The sequence below is a fragment of the Cynocephalus volans genome, chromosome 7 (genome assembly GCF_027409185.1).
Source record: "Cynocephalus volans isolate mCynVol1 chromosome 7, mCynVol1.pri, whole genome shotgun sequence".
NCBI classification, from domain to species: Eukaryota; Metazoa; Chordata; class Mammalia; order Dermoptera; family Cynocephalidae; genus Cynocephalus; species Cynocephalus volans.
The window spans coordinates 162,239,888-162,250,205 of record NC_084466.1 but is presented as its reverse complement, the minus strand read 5'-3'; the positions used below and the strand labels follow the sequence as shown (position 1 = coordinate 162,250,205).

At 50.5% G+C, this 10,318-nt stretch overlaps 1 pseudogene; it reads right to left on the bottom strand.

Annotated features, from left to right (window-relative positions):
- Positions 1 to 975: 975 nt before the first annotated feature.
- LOC134381832 (selenide, water dikinase 2-like) overlaps positions 976 to 10,318 on the bottom strand; it is a 29,632-nt pseudogene continuing 20,289 nt past the window's right edge.

Genomic DNA, 10,318 nt, shown 5'->3' with positions numbered 1-10,318 from the left:
TCTCCAAGCCATGAAGATATTTTCCTATGCCTTATTTTTAAAAGTTTTATTGTTTTACCATTCACATTTGTATCTACAATCCATTTAGAATTGGTGTTTGTATATGTAGTGAGGTAGAAGTAAAACTTTACCTTTTTAAATAAGGACATCTAATTGACCCAATATCACTGTACTGCAATATTACCTTTGCCCCCAATCAGGTGACCTTAACTATGGGGCCCTCTATTCTGTGCCACTGATATTTATCTTTGTACCAGTCACGTCAGATGGTGGCAGGTGCTCCTTTCCCAGTCATTGGACAAACTGCTCAATTCTTGTCCATAGCAGGAAAGAGCCAGTACTTCAGAAAAATCTAATAAAGGGGCCGACCCTGTGGCGCACTCGGGAGAGTGCTGCACTGGGAGCGCAGCGACACTCCCGCCGCGGGTTCGGATCCTATATAGGAATGGTCAGTGTGCTCACTGGCTGAGTGCCGGTCACGAAAAAGACAAAAAAAAAAAAAAGAAAAACCTAATAGAGAATTTGACATTGCAACCTAAGATCTCTCTTAACAATTTAGATTTATCAACGGAATTCGTCCAAACTCATTTGCTTCTGATCTAAGTTGTTTTCATTTTGTCATTTTGTGTATGTGTGTAATTTTAACAAATAATCTCATTCCCTGTGCAGAAAGGAATCACCCAGTGCAAAGAAAAATCCCTCATACTGTAACAGCCTCATCTTGCTTTGGATGGAGGAAACAGGTTTCTCCACTGCTACCCAAGAGATGAGCAAACACCCCCCCAAAGTCCCTGGCCTTGGAATGTGCAGAGGCAGAATTTGATGGGCTGATTCAATCCACCTAGAAAGGGCAGCTGGAAGCACCATGCATGTGGCCTTCTCTGAAAATTTCTTGAAGTCAGCTCTTGAGAATCGTTCATGGTTGAGTGCAAAGATTCTCAGGTCCAAACAACTTTGGCTATTCCATCTCACGACCTAGGCTGAGAGGAGGTGCTGGATTGTCAGAAGCAAGAGCCGTTGTGGTGGCCCTAGTGGTAGGATCTGGATGACTCCAGGATTATCAAGGATCTAGGCTGTCTGGCTTCCTTTCCACAATGACCACAACCCATGCTTGGTGACCCTCTCCACACTCGGAAGATTCGATTTCAGAACAAACACGAGCCACGTGTTCTCTTGGCAGACAAAATCAGTAATCCCCAGAGGTTTCGGCTGAGGTTCCTTCAAGAAGTCCAAACCGCCCTGGCCTTGCCGATGGCAGCCATCCTGGCAAGGATCAGCAAGTCGTTAATGACAAGGAGCACTTCGTTTCTTTGTTGTTTCTCCAGGTTCTGAGAGTGTCCTAGAATGCCAAAGCCTGTGACATCTGTGGCGGCATGGGCATTTGATGCATGCATTCATCCAGCAGCAGCTCTGCATAGGGACCTCCCTGAGAGGCCAACTCCACCTCTTCCTGGAGACCACCATCTCCACCTTATTCCATTTCATCCAGGACCATCTGCCATCGGTGGACACTGACCACAACCTGGGTTCCTAAGGGCTTGGTTAACAGAAGCACGTCCCCAGCAACAGCACTGTCAGGAATTATGAATTCACGTGGCCAATGCACCACATGGCAGCTCCGCTGATGATGGCCCAGGGGTTGACCACCTTGCCCACCAGCCACTGCAGTCCCTCCTTCCTTGTCAGCATCTCAAGAGCCCTTGACCATGAGTGTGTTACCTCTTCTTGCTCCTCATCACTCAGACCCCGGCTGACACTGAGCACCATCAGCACATGTCACATCAGTAATGCCCACGGCAAAAGGCCACTCAGCTTACTGGCACAGCTCTGCTTCGCATTGTGTCAGGATCTTCTACCAGGGGGTCAAAGAAGTCTGTAGTCTGCACCAGGATGGCCCCCCTGCCTCAGGGGTGATGCACGAGTCCATCCCAGTGCTTGGGGCTGGGAAGGCTGGGATGGCAGGTCGGCTTCCTGGGCTGCCTCTTCTGGCCTCAACCGGGACCCAGCCTGTGGGGGCCACACGTCCGGATGCATCAGTCTGGCCAGGAGTTCGAGCAGCATCTGCTGGGGACCCTGCAGCCTCAGCCCTTCATGCATGAGAAGCCTCAGCTGCCAGCTCAGGCTGAGGCCCAGAGCTGGGGTCTCGAAGAGCAGTAGAAAGAAGTCCCAGCTCCAAGACCAGACCAGCAGCTGAGGAACCTGCTGCCACCATCGCCACCATCACCGTGGCCATCATGCCCACCCGGCAGATAGGGAGGAGAGGGCCTTTTACTTTCTACTTAGTTAACGTGAAGTAAGTCACATGTACCCACAGGTTCTCCCAGCATGACTCAAGCCCCACGATGCCCTACTGGCCTCCCTCTGCTATGGCTTTTTAAACCTTGCAATGTGTTATGATTTCTCACTCTTATAATTTATTTTGAACTTAGTTGAAAAAAAAAAAACATTTTGTGTTCTTTTACTTAAAGAGGTCCTCCAAAGTCTTCTCAATGTCAACTCTATGGCCCTGGCTGTGTGCTCAAGCTGTGTGGACATCCATCCAGGCACTGGGGACAGCATTGTTAGCCCAGCACACACACCTCTGCCCCTGGGTATTGCCAGCACCAGGGACAGAGCTGGCATTGGCTAACACCCAGTGAACATTGACCTAAACCCAGTTGCACCCTAAAAGAGTTGGCTTCTCAGGGGGGCCCAAGGCTGACCCCAGCAGCACCCAGGTCACAGGGTCAGGCTTTCAGAACCTCCCAAAACCCTTCAGACAAGCAAGGCGTCCACTCTGGCAACAGCAGCCCCTGCAGCATAGAATAATACAGAAGCCCCTCTCTCCAGGCCTCAGGAGGAGGGATGGGCCAGCATCCCACAGCCCAGCCCCCAAACAGCTCCCACTAGCCCATCCCATGTCCTGGAACACTTCCAAGGGACAACACTTACCATCTGAATGTTTCTGTCCCCAAAACTTCATATGTTGAAACCTAATCCCCAAGGTAATAGTCTTAGGAGGTGGGACCTTTGGGAGGTGACCAGGTCATGAGGGTGGGGCCCTCATGGTGGGATTAGTGCCCATATAAAGGAGGCTGATGGAGTCCATTTTCCCTGTTGGCCATGTGAGGACACAGCGAGAAGGCACTGCCTGTGAAGCAGAGAGTGAGTCCTTGCCAGACACCAAATCTCCAATGCCTTGATCTCGGACTTCAGCCTCCAGAACTGTGAGCAATAAATTTATGTTGTTTATGAGCCACCCAGGCTATGGCTGGTTACATAAATATATATTAAATTTTATAAAAATTAAGGAGCTTCAGGACTGATGTCTAATTGAACAAAAGAGCAAAACATGTACTGTGTAAAAAAGAGGGCATAATAGAGTTGTGGAAACAATAATTACATGAATTAGAATTTCATAGAGGGAGACTCTAGGGCAGGGTTTTTGCTAATTCTCAGCAGGGACTGATGATCACATTTGGCCCATGTCGGGGAATGAGAAACTGGGGAAGTATTGGTTGGTCACTCAGGGCTGGTGCTGGCGTGAGAGATCACAGAACTCAAGAAGCACTGACATGGTCGGTGTTTTCCACAGGACACTGTCTGTGTTCCGGGGATGAACATGGAGGATTGAGGAGCCAGGCCAAGCGGTCCTAAAAGTCAGAGTCAAATCTGCCTGAATCAAAGTCTTAGGAGATAATGTTTCCCCAGAGGGACAGGGCTGCTGATAGGTCCAAGATTTTTGCCACATTTGAAAGCTGCAGGACGTGGGTGCTAAAGCAGTGAGCTGAAACCTCCAAAGGTCACAAGTGGATTTGCCACAGTTGTTCATGCTTGACCAGTGACCTACTAGAATGTTCGTCCAAATCCCTGAAGGGCCGGCCCTGAGGAAAACAGAAGAAGAGATGGACGAGCCTCATGACAACTGAATGTGTGTAATTGGACTCAGAGGGGGACAGAGAGGGGAGAGAGAAGGGGGCAGAGAGAAGCCATCCCTGAAGATGTAAAAGCCACGAATTTTCCAAATTGAGTATAATATATCAATCCACAGATTAAAGAACCCCAAGTAGATCAGCAAACCCCAACTGGGAACAAAAGAGAAAAGAGGAGAAAATCATACTAAAGTCCATCATAGTTAAATTGCTAAAACAAAGCAAATAAAGTCAAATTTATTTTCTAAAGCAAATTCACACTCTTGCATGTCATTATTAAACAATAAATATCACAATATTCTAAAACTACTTCTTCGTCATAAGAAGGTAACAAAATAGTAACAAACCCAAGGTTCATAGGAGAATGGATGTACTAAACACAAAAAACGAAATCAAATTATCAGGGGAGGGGAAAATGACAGAATTGACAGACTAATAAACCTGAAAGCTGTTTATTTCAATAATAAAAACCGAACAAAAACCATGTATTCACTTTCACTGTTTATTTTAATGAAATAAATTTGACTCAAATAAAAATACACAAATGTGGGAGTGAAAAAAACATAAATGTAGATTCTGAAGAAACTATAAAAATAAGGATAATTATTAAAATAGACATTTCATAAATATGTTTGATACTTAATGAAAAAGAAAAATTTCTGGCCAAGTATAAATGATAAAACATTGCTAAGAACCCCCACCGGCCTGACCTGCCACTAAGGAGCCCCCTCGAATGGCCTGCCCTAAGGCTTCCTTGGCATGTTTGGTGCTGAGGGACCCCTGGCCTGTCCTGGCCTACCTCTAAGAGACCCCCTGGCCTGGCCTGGCCTGGCCTGCCCTCCCACTAAGAGTGCCCCTGGCCTTTCCTGGCCTACCACTATGGGCTGCCCTGGCCAGATCTGCTGCTAAGGACCCCACTGCCACTAAGAGCAGGCCTGTCCAGGCCTACACAAGAGACCCACTGGCCTGGCCTGCCTCAGGGCCCCTGTTTTAGTCCATTTTGTGTTGCTATAACAGAATACTTGGAACTGGGTAATTTATAAAGTAAAATGAAATTTATTGCTTGTAGTTTCTGAGGCTAGGAAGTACAATGTCCATCTGGTGGTGGCAACAGTGACCCAGGTGTCTCACATTGCAAGATGCAGGAAGCAGAGAAAGCAGAGACAGATTCCCATGTGCTCTTCTTTTAAAGCTCTCAGAACCATACATCTGACCACCATTTTTTTTTTTTCTTTTTTAAAAGATTACCGGTAAGGGGATCTTAACTTTGACTTGGTGTTGTCAGCACCACGCTCAGCCAGCGAGCTAACCAGCCATCCCTATATAGGATCCGAACCCGCGGCCTTGGTGTTATCAGCACCACACTCTCCCAAGTGAGCCACGAGCTGGCCCTTGACCACCATTTTTAATCAATACAATTGGACATGGTCTGCCCCTGGCCCCCCCAAATTCATGTCCTTTTCACATGCAAATACAGTCATTTCATCCCCACAGTCTTAACTTGTTTCAGCTCGAGTCCAAAGTTCAAAGGCCCATCTGTGAAATCAATACAATTTATCTATTTCCATGATACAATGGTGGGACAAACATAGGGTACATAGTCCCATTCCAAAAGGGACACATAGGCCAAAAGAAAGGGTATTGGGTTCTGATCAAGTCTAAAATCCAGCAGGGCAGGCATTAAATCTCAAAGATAGTGAATCATGTACCTTGAGTCCATGTCCTCTGCACGCTGGTGTGGGGGTTGGGTCCCTAAGTCCTCAGGAAGCTCTGCTCCTATGGCTTTCCTGGTTGCAGGCCACACTTCAGCAATCCCAGGCTGTCATACCACTCTGTAGCTCCACAGGTCTGGGGTCTCCATGGCAGTCCTGCTCTCATGGCCCCACTGGACATGGTGCTGATGGAGTTTCTCTGCTGCAACTCCGACCCCACGTTTCCACTTGGCATTGCTCTAGCAGAGGCTGTCTGCAGTGACTCTGTCCCAGTGACAGATCTCTCCCTGGGCCCCCAGACTTTTCCATACATCCTTTGAAATCTGGGTGGAGGCTCCCAAGCCTTCTGAGCTCTGGCATTCTGTGAGCCTGAAGACCTAACACCACGTGAACTCCACCAAGGCTTCTGGCTTGTATTTTCCAAAGCTGTGGGTCCAGCCACACCTGAGACCAATTTAGCCACAGCTGGAGCAGCGAAAGCAGCCAGGGTGCTGGTGCTAGAAGCAGTTTCCCAAGGTGGCCCTGAGCAGTGAGCCCTTGGAGGGCTCCTCAAGCCAGTTGCCCAAGACAATTTTTTCTCCCTAGATCTTTGGGCCTGAAATGGAAGAGATGGCCCCATAGCCTTCTGCAATGCCTTCAGGGCCTTTTTCTCCTTCTCTTGATAATCCCATTCTTTTGTGTTAATCTTCTTCGTACCATTGAATTTTCCTTCTGAAAATTCTCTCTTCTTCTCTACCACATGGCCAGGCTGCAAATTTTCCAAATCATGACACTCCACTTCCCTTTTAAGTTCTGCCTTTATGTCACGCCTTTGCTGCCATGACTCAGAGCAGGCTCTTACAAGTAGCCATGCAGCTCCCTTAATGCTTTGCTGCTTAGAAATGTCTTCCACCAAATACTCTGGTTCACAGCTCTTACGTTCCAACTTCCACACAGTCCTAGGGCATGGACACAATGCCGCCAAGTTCTTTGCCACTTCACAACAAGGGTGATCTTGGCCCCAGTTTCCAAAAAACTCCTTATTTCTATCAGAGACCTCCTTCGAATGGTCCTTACCGTCCATATTTCCATAAGCATTCTGCTCACCATCATTTAAACAGTCTCTAAGACATTCCAAATATTCCCTCCTCTTTTTGTCTTCTTCTGAGTCCTCCAAACTCTACCAAATTCTCAACACCCAGTTCTGAAGCCATTTTCACATTTTCAAGAGTCTGTTACAAGCAACAGCCCACTCCTGGAACCAATTTTCTGTGGCTATAACAGAATACTTGGCAGTAAGGGCCTCCATGGCCATGTCTACTATTCTGAGCCCCTTGCTGTTAACAGACCCCCTTCTGCTAAGGGCCTCGCTGGCCTGGCCTAGCATTAAGAGGCCCAGTGGCCTTGCCTGTCCCTAGGGTCCACTGCCCTGACCTACCTCTAGGGACCCTATAGGGTGGGCTGGCCTGCCATTATGGCTCCCTGGCCAAGCAGGCCTATCCCAAGTGCCCCCTAACCTGGCATGGCCTGCTCCTAGGGAAACCCTGGCCCTTCCTGGCCTTCTCCCAGAGATTTTCTAGCCTGGCCTGGGCTGTCACTAGGACACTGCTGGCCTGACCCAGCCTGGCTCAGAGCCAAGGACCCCCTGACCTCTCCTGGGCTGTCCAAGGGACCTGCTGGCCTGTCCTGGCCTGGCACTTTGGGCCACTTCTGTCCTGGCCTGATCTGCCACTAAGGGCACCCATGGCCTGACCTGATCCGAGGGCCCCTGTGCCCTCACCTGCCACTAAGGGCTTCCCTGGCCCCTAGGCTGCCAAGGGCCTCCTACTGCTATGGGCCAGCATGGCCTGGCCCACCCAAGGAACCCACAGGTTATTCTGCCATATGGCTCCCCTTTACTAGTCTGCCCCTAGCAGACCACACCACAAGGGCCACCCTGCCACTAAGTGCCCCACTTGACTGGCCTGTCCCTGGGCCACCTTGGCCTGTCTTGCTGCTAAGAGCTCCTTGGCTTACTTCTAAGAGATCACCTGGCATGGCTTGCCCTCCCACTAAGGGCCCTCTTTGAATGGCCTGGCCCAAGGTCCCCTTGGCCTGCTTACTGCTATGCCCCACCTGTCCTTGCCTGCCTGTGTGTAAGAGACCCCCTGGACTGGCATGGCCTGACATGGGGGTCTCTTTCAGGCAGGCCAGGTCAGGTCAGGACAGACCTGAGGCAGGCCCAACCAGTGGGTCTCTTCTCTACACCTGGTCAGGCTCACCCATAGCGGCAGTGGGGCCCTTAGCAGGCCTGGCCAGGGACCGTTAGTGGCAGGCCAGGAAAGTCCAGGGGCACCATTAGTAGCAGGACAGGCCAAGTGAGGCCAGGGTGTCTCTTAGAGGCAGGCCAGGCTGAGGGTGCCCTGGTGGAGGGGTCTTTCTTTCTTGGGGGCTCAAGGGGAGGTCAGGACAGGACCTCCTGCCTGTTAGTGGCAGGGCAGGCCAGGAGGGACATAGGAGGGCTAGAAGAAAGAAGGAAACATGAAAGAAAGGAAAGAGAGAGAGAGAGAGAGAGGGAAACAAAGGAAAGAGAGATAGAGAGAGAGAAACAGACCCCAAAGAAAGGAAGGAAAGAAGGAAGGAAAGGAAGGAAAGAAAGAATGAAGGAAAGAAACAAAGAAAGAGCCCCCCCAAAAAAAATAAAGAAGGAAGGATGCAAGGAAGGAAAGAAAGAAAGAAAAGGCAGGCAGGAAGGATGAAAAGAGCCACCCTAGTCACCCCTGGCCTGGACTGACCTGCCTCTAAGTAGGCCCCTGTTCTGGCCTGGCCTAGCCTGGCCTTCCAGTAAGGGCTCTCCTGGCCTGCTGTCCCCTAGGGCTCCAACGAAGGAAGGAAGGAAGGAAGAAAAGAAAGAAAGAAGAAAGAGAGAGAGAAAGAGAGAGAGAGGGAGAAAGAGAGACAGAGACAGAGACAGAGACAGAGAGAAAGAAAGAAAGAAAGTGAGAGAAAGAAGGAAAGAAGGAAGGAAACAGGAGGGGAAGGGAGGGTTAAGGGAAGGTTAAAGAAAGGTGAAGGGAGGGTTAAGGGAAAGTTACAGAAGGTTAGTGAAAGTTAAGGGAAGGTTAGCGAAGGTTAGCGAATGTTAGCAAAGGTTAGTGAAGGTTAGTGAAGAGAGGAGGGAAGGAGGAAGGAAGAAAAAGAAAGAAAGAGCCCCCCTAGGGTCCCCTTGGCCTGGCCTGGTCTTCCTCTAAGAGAGCCCCTGGCCTCACCTGTCCTGCCACTAAGGGCACCTCTGGCGTTTCCTGGCCTGCCACTAAGGGCTTCCCTGGCCAGGCCTTTTAATGGCCCCATTGCCACTAAGGGTGGGCCTAGCCAGGCCTGCCCTAGAGACCCACTGCCTCAGACCCACCCTGGCCTGGCCGGGACTATCCTTAGGATCCTGCAGGCCTGCCCTGGACTGGCACTATAGGCCTTTCTGGCCAAGCCTGGCCCAGATCCAAGGACCACGCTGGCCTGTCCTGGATTGTCCCCAGGGCCCTTCTGGCCTGTCCTGGCCAGGCACTATGAGCCACCTCTGTCCTGGCCTGGTGCTATGGGCACCCCTTCCAGGCCTTGCCTTCCACGAAGTGCTCCCATGGCCTGGCCTGACCTTAGGGCTCCTGTGCCCTCGCCTGCCACTAAGGGCTGCTCTGGCTCCTAGGCTGCCAAGGGCCTCCTACTACTATAGCCTCCTTGGCCTCGCCTGCCTGTGTGTAAGAGACCCCCTGGACTGGCATGGCCTGACATGGGGGTCTCTTTCAGGCAGGCCAGGTCAGGTCAGGACAGACCTGAGGCAGGCCCAACCAGTGGGTCTCTTCTCTACACCTGGTCAGGCTCACCCATAGCAGCAGTGGGGCCCTTAGCAGGCCTGGCCAGGGACTGTTAGTGGCAGGCCAGGAAAGTCCAGGGGCACCATTAGTAGCAGGACAGGCCAAGTGAGGCCAGGGTGTCTCTTAGAGGCAGGCCAGGCTGAGGGTGCCCTGGTGGGGGGGGGTCTTTCTTTCTTTCTTGGGGGCCCAAGGGGAGGTCAGGCCAGGGCCTCCTGCCTGTTAGTGGCAGGGCAGGCCAGGAGGGACAAAGGTGGGCTAGAAGAAGGAAACATGAAAGAAAGGAAAGAGAGAGAGACAGAAACAAAGGAAAGAGAGAGAGAGAGAGAAAGAGAGAACAGATCCCGAAGAAAGAAGGAAGGAAGGAAGGAAGGAAGGAAAGGAAGGAAAGAAGGAATGAAGGAAAGAAACAAAGAAAGAGCCCCCAAAGAAAAAAATAAAGAAGGATGCAAGGAAGGAAAGAAAGAAAGAAAAGGCAGGCAGGAAGGAAGAAAAGAGTCCCCCTAGTCCTCCCTGGTCTGGCCTGACCTGCCTCTAAGTAGCCCCCTGTTCTGGCCTGGCCTAGCCTGGCCTTCCAGTAAGGGCTCTCCTGGCCTGCTGTCCCCTAGGGCGAGAAGGTGAGAGAGAGAGAGAGAGAGAGAGAGAGAGAAATGTAGGGCCCCTAAATAAATAAAGAAGGAAAGAATGAAGGAAACAGGGGAGGGGAAGGGAAGATTAAGGGAAGGTTAGGGAAGGTTAGTGAAAGTTAAAGGAAGGTTAGGGAAGGTTAAGGGAAGGTTAGCGAATGTTAGCGAAGGTTAGCGAAGGTTAGTGAAGGTTAGTGAAGAGAGGAAGGAGGGAGGAAGGAAGAAAAAGAAAGAAAGAGCCCCCC